This window comes from Podarcis raffonei, chromosome 4 (assembly GCF_027172205.1).
Source record: "Podarcis raffonei isolate rPodRaf1 chromosome 4, rPodRaf1.pri, whole genome shotgun sequence".
NCBI lineage: Eukaryota > Metazoa > Chordata > Lepidosauria > Squamata > Lacertidae > Podarcis > Podarcis raffonei.
Genome location: NC_070605.1, coordinates 49,423,670 through 49,442,089, shown reverse-complemented (window position 1 = coordinate 49,442,089; position 18,420 = coordinate 49,423,670). Strand labels below are relative to the sequence as shown.

The window sequence follows — 18,420 nt, the reverse complement described above, 5'->3', positions numbered from 1 at the left end:
AAGTTGCGAAACCCCAAATGTAAACAGTTATTATAATGCTTATTTACTTAGTCACATGACAGACTTAATGTCCGGTAATAATGGAATTCAGTGGAGCACATTAGAGAACTTGGAAATAGATGGTGTCCCTAAAAAAGTAATACAGTATCAGCACATGTGGTGGGAGTGTCCAAAAATAGAAAGGTTTGGGGAAAATATAGTCACAGAAATATCCTTAATTACAAGGCAAGCAGTTCCCAGGACTAGCTCTATTTAATTTGTATAGTTAAATTTGTACAGTCTAATTTGTATGTTGCAAATTAGAAACACATCTATTAACAGCTGCAAGAACAACCATTGCCAGGAAGTGGAAGTCATTATAACTATTGCCTATGGAGCAATGGTAAAATGCAGTTTGACAAACAGCATTATTGGAAAAACTGGGGAAACTGACAGAAAAATTAAAAGTAGCAAGAGGCCAAAAGAAGCACAACAAATTTTATGCAGTTTGGTGTGACTTTATTGATTATATGAATAATGGCAGAACAGTATTCATAGTTTACAGCACTGTTTGAAATACATGCAGTTAATTTCCTGTTTTCTCTCTTGATTCCTATAAATCCTCATAAATTAAAATTGTTATTGAAACAAAATACCTTTTACAACAATTTAAGCATAAATGTTATTATTATACATCATTTCATATCTGTATTAATTATTATATATTCATATCTGTATTTTTCTGTCTATAAGACACTCCCGTGTATAATATGCCTCCTATTTGGGGGGACTCTTATTTAAGAAAATGGGGGAGATAATATCTGTGTATAAGAAGAGTCCAGATTTTGATCATTATTTTAGAGTAAAAAAACATAGTCTTATACATGGAAAAGTATGGTATATAACACAGCTTTGTCAATATAACCAGAAATGTTTATCTGAGCATATACTGTTGTTTGATTATCATTTTATGTAACTGTTGCATGTCTTATGTCTAAAGGAAATTAAAAGAGACTTGTGTTCCTGTTCCAAATTTTGATAAACATATCCATTTTAATCACACCTTGAAATAACAGAATTCTTTATCACACTACCATTTGTCTTATGGTCTATCCCACTGTATTTAGCACCCTAGAGAGGAAAAAATGATTGCATAGTTATGCATTTTTAGATGGTAGATAATAGATGCATCCAAATAACTTTGACACTAGGTGCAAACAAAGCATTCTTGAACTCATGAAATCTATCCGTTCTTGCATAATCAGATCAGGAATATGATCAGGAATTTGACTACCATGCTAAAAAATAAACAAGGAGATCAATATTGATAAAATCCAAGTACACCTTCTGAACAATTTCAGAATGAAAAAGCAGTTGAGCACAAGCATGGGCTGTGCAATGACAATGAATGTCATGTGTCATGCAGAGATGGAAAGAAACCAGAGTAAAGCTATAGAGTGAGAGGTTAGGGATCAGGGGAAGACAGCTCCTTTGGTTGCTATGTGATCCAAAAGGTCCACTGATGTGCTGACATTTCTTCCCATCTTGTTGACCATTATCTCTATGATGTTATTTTTCATCCAGTACTAAAATGTTACATCCTTGATGTAGTTCTGTGCTGTGCAACTAGCTAGCTTTACTTTCTCCCATATGGGGTGATGATGCAATGCAGCCAGCCTTTCATGGACAATTCTGTTGCTTTTCAGTGGATTGCAACCTTCAAGTGGGCTGCAGCTAAGAGTAGTGCAACAAGGTCACAATGAATCAACTGAGGCTGTTGTTGCTAAAGGGCATCAATCTGAAGAAGGTTCCAGCCAATTGCACCCCACTAAGCAGTCTTTGTGGCTATTACTGACATTCCCTAGGTATGTGGCTATTACTTGGAACACTGCAGTCATAACAATTAGTCTTTCCTTCATTCTGGGGCACACAAATGCCACCCAGGGTTGGAGCAATGCTGGGAGAGTGTTGTCTTTATACCAGCTTTCTCCAGCCTAGTGTCATTCAGATATTTTGGACTACAACTCCCATCAGCCCCAGCCAGTTTACATGACACCATATCTCTCACCTGGGCTTCATCCCTCTCTGCTGGTTGCTGTTGATAATAAGATTGATCAAACACTTTTCTCCCTACAGTGGTACCTCGCAAGACGAAATTAATTCGTTCTGCGAGTTTTTTCGTCTTGCAAAGCACGGATTCCCATAGGAATGCATTGAAAATCAATTAATGCGTTCCTATGGTCAAAAAAAGTTTAAAAACCACCAAAGTGTACAGTACTGTACATACATTTTCTAAGACTCTGGGGGACAACTCGAAGAAGGTTCCTCTTCCACTCTTTGCTTCTTGCTAAAGAACCTGTCCATGGTCTGCTGCTTCATCCGCCTTTTCAGCAACTCCCTGAAAGACGACATGACCCTCGTATCAAAAGTGTTCGCAAGGTCACGTGTCAGGTCCTTGTCAGGGTGGTGCCGCTGTGCAAAAGCCTGCACATCTTTCCACTTCTGGCAAATGTCCCTCAGTTCTTTGGAGGACAGCCGCTGTGGAATGTAGACCTCCATCATCACAACCTCCAGGAACTCCGCTGCAAAGTCTTCAGCTGCAGGAACATCAGAACTGGCTGCCTCTCCATGCCTGACCGTGCTGTGGATTCCAGATCTCGTCTTGAACCGGTCAAACCAGCCTCTGCTTGCCTTGAAGACTTCTGGCTCACCTGAGGTTCCTGGCTGTTGCCGGATGAGGTCTACGTGCAAGGCCTTGGCCTTCTCACAAATGACGGCCTCAGTCACTGTGTCCCCTGCATGCTGCTTCTCTTCTAACCAGATGAGCAGCAACTTCTCCACCTCCTCCAGAACAGCTGGGCAGTTCTTCACGATCTTGGTGACTCCCTTGGCTACATCAGTCGCAAGGATCTTCTCCCTCATCTTCAGGATGGTCCCGATGGTCGATGGATTCCTCCCGTACTACCTGGCGACGTCTGTCACACGCATTCCACCGTCGTGCTTCTGGATGATCTCCTTCTTCATTTCCAGTGTAACCTTCTCCTTCTTCCTCTCGCCGGCCTCTGCAGCAGCAGTCTTCTTGGACCCCATGGCAGCACAGCTCCTACCTTCGCAACCCCCCCAAAAAAAATCAGTGCTTCACATCCAAAAAATTCAAAAGCACCAAACCTCCTAGAAAACACCCCAACCCAAAATCCAAAACCCCCCAAAAAAGTTTTAAAAGTTTAACTTACCAAATGGCTGCAATAGAAGTTTTGGAAAAGCTTCAAAAATCACCAAAGTCTTCAAAAACCTCAAAAAAGGCTACCACACCGCGTGCTATGAGTTGCTCCTCGAAGTCAAGTTGCAACTGCACCTCTTCAAGCAATGCACCCTGGGTATTAACGGTTTTAAGAAAAAGGAAACAAACTTGCAAGACGTTTTCGTCTTGCGAAGCAAGCCCATAGGGAAATTCGTCTTGCGAAGCAACTCAAAAAATGAAAAACTCTTTCGTCTTGCGAGTTTTTCGTTTTACGAGGCATTCGTCTTGCGAGGTACCACTGTATTTGATTCCCACCCAACCCCTTTCAAATATTATCAGTGGTACAATTGATCTCTAAACGTATTTTCTCTTCTTTTCTTCCCCCCGCTCCCAGAAAAATATGGCAATCCCCAAGTGCCCAATAGTTTTCTCTGTTCAATGTGGCCACTTTAAACCCTTCCAAGCATGTATGGGTTATCAGATCTGCTTTAAAATGCTGCCATTCATCTGTTCAATTTAATGCAAGCTCAGTAGGGAGTTGCTGTTATTGGCTAAAGGCTATGCCACTGCAGCTTAGAAAATGAGAAAAGAAAGGCAAGCAAGCCCAGGCTAACTATGCCATTAACTTTCCCTCCATCTATAATACATCAGTAGTACGCCAGACCTAATCATGTTTTATAATACCTGGCCTACTGCAGCAAATATCAATCAGGGGTATTTATTCAAAAAGGAACATTGTTTAGCCCTTTTCAGTGCTTGCTATTCTCCTCACTCTTAAGCATAATATGCCAAGATTAGCCATTTATCTTCTCAGATGCTTCTCCCCCCAACCCCCCTTCAGAACTTTCCATAAAATATGGAAGCGGAGTAAGGGGAGAATAAAGACAACATTTTGCATGAAAATAGGGAAATCAAGGCTGTAGCCCTGTGCATGTTTACCTGGGAGGAATTCCCCCTGGACTTCAGTCAGACTTTCTTCTAAGTAAATGTACATAGTGTTGTGAGTTTGGGAGTGGGAAGGTTAGGCTGTGTGCTTGAATTCCTTCTAATTCCTGGGTCCAGCAAGGAGCCAATTGCTGGAATAGCAGACAAGTTTCTTGGTAATGACCCTCTAAGTATGGGTCATTAAGGTAACAAAGGGAGGGGCAAATGCTTGCTTTCACCCTGTACGTGGGAAATGGAAATGTGTGAGTAAGAAATACTACAAGAGAGTGAAATTAGATAAGATGGAAGCTTAAAATGCAACTGTATGTAATTTGAGTTATAAACATTGATGTTGGGTGAACAGGAAGTCTTTATTCTTACTGAATTGGAATATAATTGCTGAGTAACGAATGTAACTTTCTATATTCAAAAAGGAATAAAATATTATTACAATAAAGGACTCATAAAGCTCAAATCAAGGAAGCCAAAAGACTCCTATCATTGCAATGTTATTGCAATATTTTAACACTGGAAAATTTATTCAAGATATTTCCAAGGAAGCTCACTCGCCTATTTAAGATCATAAGAAGATCCCTGCTGGATCAGGCCCAGGCAACCAACCTCTTCTCACAATGGCTCACCAGATGCCTATGGAAGCCTGCAAAGCAGTTTTGAGTGCAACAGTACTCTCCTATTTCTTATATGCTCCATAATAAGCATAACTTCTTACTCTCAAAGACTTAGTAGAATCCAATTCCATTTTTTTATGCATCCACCTTGTTTTGTGGTGTCCAGAACATAACATTGTACTCAAAGGATTCATCAGTGTCAAGTCAAGTGGTGCAATTATTATTATATGATCTGGGTATGTGATGCTCACCTGTTCATATTCTCCGTGGATTGTCCCAGTGTCGAGCCAAGCTGCATTGTTGCTTGGCGGGTCTTAAAGGGCATTCTGCTTTAAACATAGCTTACTGTGGCATATTTTTGTGTGCTGCTCCTCAGAAATAATTTTGTTGTTGTTTTTAGCAATGATCCACAAAGTAACCTTTCACTCTATACCCTTGCATCTGATTCTTCTTTCCTATGTGCAACACTTTTCATTTGTCCTTGTCAGATTTTATTTCATTATGAACCCAGCTTGGCAGTTTCAGATCCTTCTGAATTTTTTGCTCACCACCTAACACAATTTATACTACCCTACTCTTTTACATCAGTCACAATTTTGCTAAGTACACGGCTTCATCCATCATTGATTTAAGAGCCAAGGAGTGCTGACCCAGGACTGACTCCAATGGTATCTCAGTGTCTCTTTCCAATGTAACATCAATCTGTTAATGTTTACCCACCGAGCACCCATTTTTAGTGATTTGATTATTCACCTCATAATACTGTATATCCAAATCTCTTCTAGAAATATATCATAAAAGAACTTGTACAAACCTGGCTAGGAAATCTTCTCTAAATTCTTGCAACTACTTTTAACATCTTCTCTGACAGAACTTCCAATTTTCCCCCAAAAGAATTCATAAAGTGATATTCAGCTGTAATTTGGGTAATATAAACCCATCCCACCATTCTCCTATCGAAACACTTTTAACAAACCTTAAAATCCCTCAGTGTTTTCCCTAATCCATACTATCCAATGCTGCTTCATATTTTATTTTCTAACTTCTAAATACAATAAATCAATGCCTTCATCTAAAATATTTAATTACCAGTATTTTCTTTAATAGATCTGCAGTAGCTATAGTCTATCTTACATGGCAGCAGTTTCACCAAAACAAAACCCTCAAACATTATTACAGTGGAAACCCCTTATCCACTCCAGGATTTTCCAAAAGCTGATGTTCATATTCTGTCAGTGTAACAGTATGCATTTCCGAACAGAGTCTATGCAATTTCCCTCAAACATTTTTTTTAAAAAATAATCTCACAATCTACTGTTATTAATGCCATCAGCAAGTTACTTTACTATATTAATGCAGTCTGAACCCATAATTTTTTACAAGTATATGAATTTTTGTATCAATGAGCTTCCCACTGATATCAATGGAAGAAGTAAATTTACACAGTATATGTATTCCTTTGGCTGCACAGACTTAATCCACTGAAAATAAATGTCCACATGTACTAAAGCAGCAAACGTATGGAATCAGGACCAAAAAGTCTCTTTTGAGAAGGCCATTAAGAGCTGTTTGTTTTTGTGGGAGAGAAAAAGCAGAAACAGCAAGTTAAGAACTTTTTACATGGGCGATGAAGAACAGAAGTAACAACAAGCCCTGTTGTTGTTTTTTAGCAACCTTGGTTTGATCTCTTTTGCGCTGCTGACATTTTCAGTGACTTCTTATGCAGCCTTGTAAAAAGGAAGTACATGTATGTGTACCTAATTATTATTACCTAATACAGTGTGTACCTAATTATATAAAGGTTTACGCAGAAGTCCCCTGAATTTAATGGGATATATTTCCTAGTAATTATGCTTTGGATTGTAGCCATAAGTGAAGTGTGTTTATTAACTACCTAAACTTTTTGTAAAATATTTGTCTTTATGTAAATAAGAACCCTAAGGCAATTATAATTAAGTTCATCCAATTTTGACCTCCCTCCTCACAAAACTTCAGCTGAAAGCAATATTTTTTCCCCCTCGCTGTTTTTATTGTCTGACCCATGTTAGCTTTTAAACAATGTTTTCTCTGTTTTGCAGTTGATATTTTAAATAACTTCATTGAAGACAAACAGCACACAGGCAAGGATTACAACATTATACAATTAATCTGAAAGTGTTGTTTGGCTACAGCATCTGTTATATGCACCTCTTGCCTAAAGCAATTGTTGTTAGAAATGTAAGAAGAAAAAGGAGATGTGTAACAAATGGTTTAATTTTCAGTTTCTCAAGAGAAGTCCTTTTTGCCCTTATCATAATCCTCATGATCTAGTGGAGCACAATATATTGCTCATATATCAAGCGAGAAGCTTCAACAATGCTATTTCTTTGTATTTTGAAGACACACAAAACCATGTTGTACAACTGGGACATGAGAGGCAAAAGGAAATATCTTTAGAGAGAAACCTAACAGTTCCCCCCTCCCTATAATTGCTATACCTTTCCAAAGAGAGGGGGGACTTAGTGGATTTCAGATTGGGTGTTTGTATTCCATTGTAAGCTCCCTGAAGATTTCAATGTGTGTGCTATTATCTTCTAATGGAACCAGAGCCAATACTCTGTATGTAAACTGTATCTTATCTGGCAGGGTAGCAGAGAGTAAAAGATATTGATTGGAAGCAACGCTTGAGGGAGTGACATTTGCAGTACAATGGATTAAGTTTAATGAGAGAGTTTACTATTTGTCAATAGAAGATTTAGGCATATCCCCATGTTGGTTGGACATTATTGTGCAAAATAAACTCAAGTAGATTAAATGATTTATTGACCATCCACAAATGTCTCGAGGAAAGTTTCTTTTTCCCCTAGTACAAAATTATTGTCAGAATAAATGTTCTGCATGACTTTTTAAAACCAGTCCTTGTTTTATAGAAGAAAATATATAAATGGAAGTGTTTTGAATTATAAAGGGTTATCTTAAAATATTTAACCCCTTTCCTAATGGAGAAAAATATCAGTAATACAAGTGAGAACAATAAGCTATTGTTGTTACATTGGCTGAAAATAAGATAGATGATAGATAGATAGATGATAGATAGATGATAGAGAGAGAGATGATGATAGATAGATAGATGATAGATAGATAGATGATAGATAGATAGAGATAGATGATAGATCTTTAGAGTAGATGAGTGACATAAAATATAGGCTTTGTTGGCATTTGTCTAGTGCTTTTCACAATCTGATTTCAGGGCAAGAGCCCATGACAGTAATAGGGAATTTGGGGCTTTGCAGATGTTGTTGGACACCAACTCCCATCAGGTGTGGGAGAATGGTCAAGGATCATGCAGTTGTAGTCCAACAGTATCTGGAGGGCCACCAGTTTCCCATCCCTGGTCTACAATGTATGTGGAAGCCACTTGAAATTGTTCCATGTTGCAGTAGTTGCCATTTGGAAAAGCCATATGTGTGGATTGACTTAGCACACAGAATGAAATATATATATTTGCCACTAGATGTGGCAGTCATGGCCACTAGACACGTCTGCGATGGTGAATCAATTGGTGAGGATACATTTAAATGCTTAAAATTTTTTAAAAGACATATTTAGTTTGACAGTAGCTTTTTGTTTTAAATAATGTATCATTAATGCACGTATCTGTGTGTATGTATACACACCCACTCCCACACTTTCTATGCTGTCCCCAAATCTGCTCCAGATTGCATTTGGGGGTGGGTCAGGAGGCTGCTGTTTGTTTGTTTGTTTGTTTGTTTGTTTACAGTATCTAGTTTCTAAGTTTTTAAGAAAGTGGGGTTTTCCAGCTGCTTTTTATATTTTCTCACATTTTGTATTTTTTGCGCTTGCAACTTTAACAAGAACAGATATAGGCGTGCACAGGGAGAAGAGAGGAAAATTGTACCATTGCACAAGGAAAGAATCATTGTGCCAACGGAACAGCTTGCTTAGTGCTACATTGAATACAACCCTATAAATTGTATCCAACAATGAGGGTATGGAGTTGCACTCATGAAATGGGGTTCCTCCCTCCATGCACCTTCAAATTCTGCTCCAGAGAGTTTCCCAAGGGTGCACAGTTGCTGCAGAGGAGAAGAAAGTGGATGTCTGTTGTGCAAGTGGAACCACAGCACTGGAAACCATCCTGTGATTCTTTGATTCCAGATCCAAGCCATAGAACAGTGGTATCTTAATTAGGATCACTTCCCACTTAGCTTAACCAAGTCATGAGTGCAGCCATACCTATAGTGAAAAAAAGCATTATATTACAGTGAATACCGTATTTTTCGCTCTATAACACGCACCTGACCATAACACGCACATCGTTTTTAGAGGAGGAAAACAAGGGAAAAAACATTCTGAATGAAACAGTGGATGTATCATTTTTGTGCTTCATGCTGTGGCCACAGACATGTGATCTGATGGTGAATTTGGGGTGACCCAATGCAAAAATCCTGAGAATCCCTGTGGATCCATGCTTTGTAACCACGTTTTTGCACCATTGCAGCCCCAGGCAACAGTGGGTGTGTGATTTTTGGGGGGCAGGCTGTAGCCATGGACATGCTATGTGCTCTGATGGTGAATTTGGGCTGACCCAATGCAAAGATCCTGAGGATCCATGTGGATCCATGTTTTGTAACCACGTTTTTGCACCATTGCAGCCCCAGGCAACAGTGGGTGCGTGATTTTTGGGGGGCAGGCTGTAGCCATGGACATGCTATGTGATCTGATGGTGAATTTGGGGTGACCCAATGCAAAGATCCTGAGCATCCATGTAGATCCATGCTTTGTAACCACATTTTTGCACCATTGCAGCCCCAGGCAACAGTGGGTGCGTGATTTTTGGGGGGCAGGCTGTAGCCATGGACATGCTATGTGATTTGATGGTGAATTTGGGGTGACCCAATGCAAAGATCCTGAGGATCCATGTGGATCCATGCTTTTTAACCACATTTTAAGTGGGGAGGGAAGGAAAAACACAGAAGGGACAAGGAGCAGGAGAGGGGTGTGCAGAGAAGCAGCTGGCTAAGAATGCAGGAGAGGGGTATAACGGGAGGGAGGAAAGGAAGGCAAAAGTTTTCCCTCACCTACCCACCCAAGCCAGCCAGCTCGCACGCTCTCTCTCTCTCTCTCCCTCCCTCCTGCATGTTTTCAGCAGCACCGGAGCACAGAGACAACACTCTGCTTTCCCCTCTGCTTGCCTGGAGGGGAGGGGCTTTCCCTGCTCTTTGTTCCGTTTGAGCAAACACAGCAAGGGAACAGAGGAGGGTGGGCAGTAAGACCCTGAGGCAGAATGCAGGAAAGCAGCCGCTTCCTCTTTTCAGGTTTCCCTTCTCCGAGACGCGCGATTTGATTTTTGCCTGATTTTTTTTGCCTCCCCTCGCGCCATTTGGCTCCAGGGACCACACATTCGCTCAATAACACGCACAGATATTTCCCCTTCCTTTTTAGGAGAAAAAATCTGCGTGTTATAGAGGGAAAAATACGGTACTTGATAAAGTTCCAGAGTTTAGAAAAAGTTCAAGATGACACATGTTCCCAAAAATACCTCCCTCTCTATTTTAGAAATATTATGAAAAATGTTTTCTAAATAATTAAGTGTGCCCTTTAGCTTCATCAGCACAATTGTTCTCTAATTCTGGAACTTTAATGCATTCTTCATGCAGTAAACATTTTCCCAATCCAGCCACACAATAAATTTGGATAAAATGGTAACAAAAATACATCAATAGGTAGCTTTAGCTAGTTTTGCTGTATTGCCAGCAGTGAGCAGCATGGCCTACTGTTATGTTTTAATTATGCAGATCATAATCATCCAGCATGACTCAACTGATAAATTATATTATTCCTTGCCACTTTAATTATATCCTTTGACATAAAAGGAACTGGCTGAACACTTTGCTAATTAATCTTATCACTTTTGACCCAACAACCCACTGCAAGGGGCCTGTATCAAATCCACTGCTATTTAAAACAGAAAATAGTGTCTTTAATTAAAAGTAATATTTAAAATAATGCAAATGTGATCCATTCTAGTGTCAAATGTGAGTCTTTGAAAAAGCAATGTGTAGGCAAATGACTTTGTTTTTTGAAAAAAACTGCTGAATCCACCAGTGAGTTAAACTGAAATATTAGATTTTAATTTGATCAGCTCATTGATCATAAACATTTATGGCAGCTTATGTGCCTATTAGTACTTCTGAAATTTGCTATGATGTTGGCATAGGGTTATGACTTATAGAATATTTCTTCGTTATCAGTATGTTTGGCATATCTCATCCTAATCATATATCTTCTTACAATTGTGCAAGCTGAAGAGTGAAGAATAGTGTCAGAGCCAAAGGCTGGCACTATGGGCAGCCATATCCAGAGCCTGAAGTGAACAATAGTCAGGATGACCTAGGAATTAAAAGGCAAGACAAATGGGAACCAATAAGCAGGGGCGTTGCAAGGGGGGTGCGGTCCACCCTGGGTGTCATGCCTGGGAGAGGGGTGGCAATTTCCCCTCGGTATGATTGTGGTTGTGAAAATCTGTCCCCTGATCGCGCAAATATGCCTGGTGATTAGCCTGGCACACCACTGGCGTGAGGCGGTCGCATCCCTGGCAGGCGGTTTTATGCAATCAGCGATCAAATTTTCGTGATCCGGACAGCCGGGCATATCTGTGAGCTCCTTGGGCGAACTTTCATGACAACAATCACGCCAATCCCGAAAATCAGCCCACCAGGGCTGCGAGTCCTGCCCGCCTTCCCTAAAAAAAACTCAAAAACTTTGGAGTACCCTCCCTAAATAAAGCTCAACAACTCTGGGCAACATTCCCAAAAATTGCAATGGGGGAGAATTTTTTTTTGCACTGGGTACCACCTGACTTTGCTACACCTCTGCCTATAAGGTCCTATATAGCCCACAAAGGTTTGAATGAATGCATGCATTTTCAGGAGGCAATATAAATTTAGCAGTTTGTGTCTGCCTTATTTCAGGAAGGAGATGGTTCTACAGACTAGGCCTCACAGCAGAAAAAGCCCTCACCTTGGTTGCTCTCAGATGTACTCCAGCAGGGTGTGGAACAATTGGAAGGGCCTCATCCTGAGATGCTTATCACCTGACAGGTCTGTGAAGGAACTCATTCAAATAACCAGGTCTTTCCACTTGGGAGTCTTCAATCTGTCTTACAAAATAATTAAAATGAACTAATGAATAGAAGTCAAACACTATGAAAAACTGAAAAATCAACAGAGAGCAGAGAAACCTAATTAAATTCAATCGGTGTTTCATTAATATTAGTAAACTATCAAGATTTGCAACTAATAGCGATTAAAAGGAGCAATCTGTGAAATTTGTCCGGGAGATGGAACTTAGCAGCAGGATGCAAACCTAGAGAAGGTTTTCTCTCTCTTTCTGTAACTACCAGCCTCTGGAAAGTGACCCAGGGATGGACCTCATGTGACAATCTTAATTAATGGGCAGCTTCAGAACTGACAAGATATCCTGGTTGTATTTCAGGCTTTAAGGGTTTTTTAAAACAATAATAATAATAATAAATTTTATTTATATCCCGCCCTCCCCAGCCGAAGCCAGGCTCAGGGCGGCTAACAACAATAAAACAGTACAAAAGTACAGCACAAACAACACTCTAAAATCATTCATTATAAAATTAATTAAATTCAAGCCACTGGCCACCATTGGGCCAGAGCTCCGCGAAGATTGCCAAGGGAGGGAGTCAATAACAACCATTTGAGTTGTGACTGGAAATAAACTGGAAGCCAGTAATGATCTTTAAAGTACTCAGGAAATATACACCTACAGGAAGTCCCAAATAACAATTTGGAGCCTACTGGAATTATTGCACTCCTTATCACAGATGTGGCTTCATAAATATCATGTGTTGCAGTAGTCAAATACATTGCAGTACTGTTCTGTATTCTTCCATTCAGGATGGGTCTTTTGTGAGGATTTACAGCAGGGCCTTCTCAGATGTGGTTCTACAAGGGTAATCCTCTCCCCACGAAAACCTACCTGTGTTCAACACTGCAATATTTAGAATGCAAAAGGATGAAGACACTAGGCTTGTTCACATATTACACAGTGCTCAAGTGTTTGTGCGATAGAGTACATTTCACTGATTGTGTACACAGGTCCAAAGTCTGCATAGTTGTTGAATGTTACATGCTAACAACTGTAAGAGTGCATAAGTCAGCTATTTACAAACACAGCCACACAGGTTGTATACCTGTTGACTGTGTTGTGTGGGTGTTATCTTGAAAGACCGGGATTTTCTTTAAAAACATGTGTTTTACTTTTTTTGAACTGCTGTTGTATCTGGTTTCAGTAGAAGTAGCTCACTGAGTGAGATGGAGCTGCTACCCCAGCTTTCTGACAGGTGGACATCCATTGCTTGCTACTGGGAAGTAGAGGGGCAAGGCATTGTGAAGCTTGGCATGTTTCAAGCACATCTGCAGGAATGCTGATTTGCCACTAGCAGTGCACTTGCACCACATTCACCTAACCTTTCCCTTCCTCCCTTCTTCCTGGTAACCAAAAGTGACCCATCTGCCAGGAACCTAGTGTAGCATAGCAGATGCCTCCCACCTAGTGAGCTACTTCAGTCTTAGCAATTATGTTGCAATATTTATTATACAAATTAGTAGAATGAATTTCTGCTTTGTTGGCTTCTCTGGCCCTCTGGCACATGAGAGAGAGCAGGGTAAAAATGTAAGGAAAATAAATTGTCAGATTTCAAAGAAATGTTTTGTCCTTTCCCTACCCTATTGTTCTTCTTGGCTGTACTATGTATAATGTTGATGATCGTAACTGAGACATCACTGAAAACATGTTTCTGTGTTATTCACATTTTAAATTTTGATTTATGTCACAAAATAAATATTTGCTAGATAATGATCATCCACCTGCCAGTGGGACTTACTTTCATGTTATATTCTTGGTGTAAGCTACTTCTGTTTTGTTCTTGCAAAACCAGGAGAAAATTCAAATGAATCTTTGCATTAAGGCCCCAACAGCTGAGTTCCCTTCATTTCCTTTGAAATGCACAGCAGGTAAAATATAACAAATAGAAGAGGTGACAAGTTTCAGGCAGAGCATGGTGATGTATTCCTGGGAATGTCCTTCAGCTTTCTTTTAGATGAATGTAAACAATCTTAAGAAAGTCTACAAAGTTGTCAGAGAGCTTTCGGTGGACTTATTAAAACTTTTAATTAGCTGTTCATGCACAATCCATTTTGCCGTCCCTGTTCATATCTCTTGTCTAAACACCATCATTATGGCAGAAAGCCTGACACCAGCAGTGATTCTTGTACTACATGGGGATTCCGGTCATCAAACTGCAGGTTTATCAGCCATAAAAATGATTTTTCTCCCCTAACAATAATAAGTCAGAACGAGTGAGTGGGAAAGGAACATTACATTCTGGAACACTGTGGAGGCCAACAGTTTCTGGTGACTGCAGTATAAGGGTACAAAATTTGCCCTTACTCCAGTTGTGTCACTTTCCACCATAAAAGTGAATTGGATCCATTTAATTTCATTTGTAAGGAAGAGCCCCTAATTCACTGTCCAGTTTTTCCCTTTGCTTCTGTCACCCAGAAATGGAGACTGTAAGAACACAAAATGGCCTTTCTTGATCAGACCACAGACCTAGTCCAGCATTGTATTTCCAAGCAGGACATGAGTTCAATAATCCTTCCCCACTGTTGTTCCCCTGTGACTGTTATTTAGAGGCATGTTGCAGATGGTATATAGTCTTCATGACCAGTAGGTATTGATAGTCTTCTCCATCAGTTAGTCTAATCCTGTTTTAAAGGTGTCTAAATAGGTGGCTGTAACCATATGCTGCAAAAGCAAATTTCATATTTTAACTATACTATGTGTGAAGAAGGACTTCATTTTTTTTTCCTGAATAGCTCACATTTCAGCTTCCTTTGGTGACTCTGTCTCCTTCTCCCCATTTAAGTGGCACTCCCAGCTGCCATACCAACTAAATGAAGGGAGGAAAGCAGGCAGCAAAGACACAAACTGAAGCTCTAGTAACTCATTTCTCACTTGCCCCTCAAAGCAACAGCAATAGCCTCCAGATAGAAGGGCCTCTGCTGGGAGGCAAATGTCAAAATCGATTGTGTGAGAGAGTTGACAGGAAGATATTATTCCAGCATCTTCAGGGCATGGATGGAGTTAGAGCCAGGCACGGAGGGCCAACCGAAGCATCTGTTGGCTCTGGACAACCAACTACTAACTCCTCTTGACTGATCTTGCCCATTGTATATGTGCTACTGTTGTGCTTTCCCATATGCAGAACAAAATGGAGGATTGCTAGAGATACTGTAGTGCTCTAGAACTATTCCAGTCATGGTAGAATTAAACACAGCCTCTGTCCTGGTTCCCTCTTGGTCCTCCTGGATTCTCATTCCCTTGGCCTCATAAATGGAGTGGAAGGGTCAGCAAGCACCACAACTCCTTGTCCTACTCAGACAGTGGTGCAGCGTGGGTTGTCAGCACCCGGGGCAAGGCAAGTAATTTGCGCCCCCTAACCCGTGGATTTTAGCAGGGGGCAGAGAGCTGCGAGTGCGAGTGCAAGCGCGCCCCCCCAGATGTTGCGCCCGGTGCGGCCGCCCCCCCCTGCACCCCCCACGCTACGCCACTGTACTCAGACATGTCTCTCATCAGATGCCTGAGATCTCAGCCTCCAGCCCAGATTTGCTATGTGTAGCATAATATTGCAGGAGTTCCCTGGGCACCCTGTAGTAACAGGGCTGCAACTCACCCTTGAATTGCTATAGGTCTTTCATTTCTCTCACAATGGTGAAGTAGCATCCAGATCAGCCCTCCATGGGCAGCATGGGTCCAATCCTATGCAGATGGCAAGAAACAACTCTAAACACGGGCAGTTTGGGAAGTCTTATGGAGGATGAAAGGTGGGTGGAACCAGCTAATGGTGATCCTTATTCCTTAGCTCTTCTAATTATGAGGGTGCTTGAGCTCAGCTCTTGTTAAAAACGGCTTCAGTGCTCCACCTAACTCTGTCTGCATTAGGCTTTGGGCTCACTGAAGAAGCCTATAGATATGATGCTGCCTGCCACATTAACTGTGTGCTCATTGATTTTACGTAACTACAGATTTTATATTGATAGATGAATTCAGTCATAGATGAGAATCAAACAAGAGCACTTGCAATACTTGATGACAGAATGGCCATTTGTAAATTCCACCACCTTAGGAAGCATTCCTCCCTGCCCCTGGGTTTTAATGGACTATCTGGTCAAACGTGTATGATAATGAAAACATGCAGTTGCTGGCTGGAGACTTTTAGCATAATGACTATTTTAAAACACCGTTAAGGTGTAATGGGATCCTTATATTTTCATTAGGAATCTTTAGTTTGGTGTCATGCCCAGGGAGGATTAGTTCCAAATTGCTGCTGGGGCTTTGGAGCGAGCAATAACCTAGACAGCTAAATGGAGCTGCTCCTGATTTACACTATGCTAGCTGCAGAGGAGGACTGGGTGTTGGCCCATACAAGCTGGTCATGTTTAATAATGCTGATAATTACTTCAGGATTGACTATCAAGGTTATAATCTGAGGCGATACAACCTTTGCACTTGGAGAGACACTGTAGTTGCTTGGCTGACAGGCTGACAGGTGACCTAAAGATAAAAAAAAGCTCAACAATTTTTGGAGCATCTTCCACACAGAGTTGGCCTTCTGATTGATTAAGACTAAAGGTGGATCAGATTTGTAATTAACAAAACTGGTCAGAACTGATACCCCAGCAATTTTGCCTATTAACGACAACAAGAAGAACAATGGTTTTGTATCAAGAAAAATACATGCAATTTGGTTTTTCATACAGTTCAATGGACTTTAAGTATTAGTTCCCCAATTTCATCTGAATGGCCAATTTACATTGATGACTGTGTTTCTCTAGATGGTTACCAGTTGTCTTTGGGAATAATTGCTATTTAGGTTTATAAAGCATTCATTAAATGTCTCCTTAAATTACATAAAGATCATAATAGGCATTTAATGGATGCTTTTTAAAGTGAACTACAAATTACTTTGGATTATAAGTAACAGTAGGTTTATAAAGCTATCATTATGTGTCTATTAAGATCATTTAACTTAAGTGTTCTATAATTAGACAAGAGCCAGGATTTTAATTGCACATTTGCAAACTGCTAGCTGGGGTTTCTAAATTGAGCCCTCATTTTGCTCACTATAGAAAGGCCTTTCTGTACAACTGTGCTCCACTAAACTGTATGAGATTGCATGAATTAATATACTTTGATATATTACCCCCTTTCCCTGAGCATGTTTAATTTGATTATGTTGACAATAGAATATATGGAGTTTTCTATCTTGTTTGAACACTATTCATGTTGCTTCTGAATGCATACCACTCGGCCTATAGAAATGAGGTTTAATCCAGTATCTGGTCCAGATAACACCTGAAAGTCATCATCTAATGACCGTTTGGCTCGGTTCCAGTTCCTATACAGATGTCCATGTAATGATAATACTGCACTAATTGGTTCTTTTATTGACAGTCTCAGCAGACAAACTAAAGACATTATCATCAAGGAGACACTAACCTATCCACTGGTCCCAAGAGATGCCCTGCGCTTGTCAAGGATGCAGCATTGCTAAGCCACATGGAGGCCATGCACATCTGTGCCCTGCTTCCCTTTTCTGTAGATTATGGGACTGAGTCACAAAGGCTCCTCACCAGTACTAAAGTTTACTGTAAGAAAAATGTTCCCAGATATCTGCAGATATAGACTCTGTATATCTTCACTAAAGACCTGTCTCCTGGAGAATGTTAAAAACCATTCCACTTAAAGTTGATTCAGCGTGTAAACCATCTTGCACCATTTTTTATGGTTGATCTTCAGAAAGAGCTGTTAGACATATTTTGAAATTGTTTTGTACTCCAAATGAGCAGTGCACTCTGCAAATATTCTGCTATGACAAGATCTTACATTACTTTTGCACACTAAGGAAGAGACCAGGTTTGCATTTGCTCCACTCTTTGGGGCTGGCTAGCCTGTTTGTAGCACCAAAAAATGTAGTTTTTTCTTAATCTGGAATTGTCCGTGCTTGTCCTCAACATGCTACTTTCAAACAAGAATGATTCTCTTTCATGCTGTATACAAGGGTAGGTATGGTTACTTGATGTGCATTTGAAAGCCCTCCCCTTGATTAGGATATCCACACCATCACATTTCCCAGGCTAATGAAGAGGAAATGCTGACTGCAATCTTGGTATAAGTTCACCGACAATGTCGTTGCCCAGGTGTGGATATATTGTCACCTGGGACCACCTACTTCTGTTTTCTAATGGACATACTGCAGGGTAATGAAGAATCAAGCTGCAATGAGCTTTTATTTTTGGAATGAAACTAGCTTTTCAGGACGTGCTTTTCAGGGGCAATATATATATCACACACACAATAGCATTACACTGTGTGTGGACTACACAGATTAAGCTAATACATGGTCTGCACTGCTTCAATACCATATGCCATGGGTATACAGCCTTTGTCTCTGTGCTAGGAAACTAGGGTGGGAGCAAACAATGACAACCAAAACTCAATGAGTCTACAATGCTCATTCAGTGAATGTCTCATGGCTTTGCCTGCCCCCTG

The 18,420-nt window shown here is 40.4% G+C and overlaps 1 long non-coding RNA gene across 1 annotated transcript; it reads left to right on the top strand.

Moving 5' to 3' along the window:
* The first annotated feature begins 11,750 nt into the window (after positions 1-11,750).
* Positions 11,751-17,633, top strand: LOC128412363 (uncharacterized). Its single transcript, XR_008330060.1, has 2 exons — positions 11,751-11,876; positions 17,323-17,633. It is a non-coding gene; the product is annotated as an uncharacterized LOC128412363 (long non-coding RNA).
* Positions 17,634-18,420: the final 787 nt, after the last annotated feature.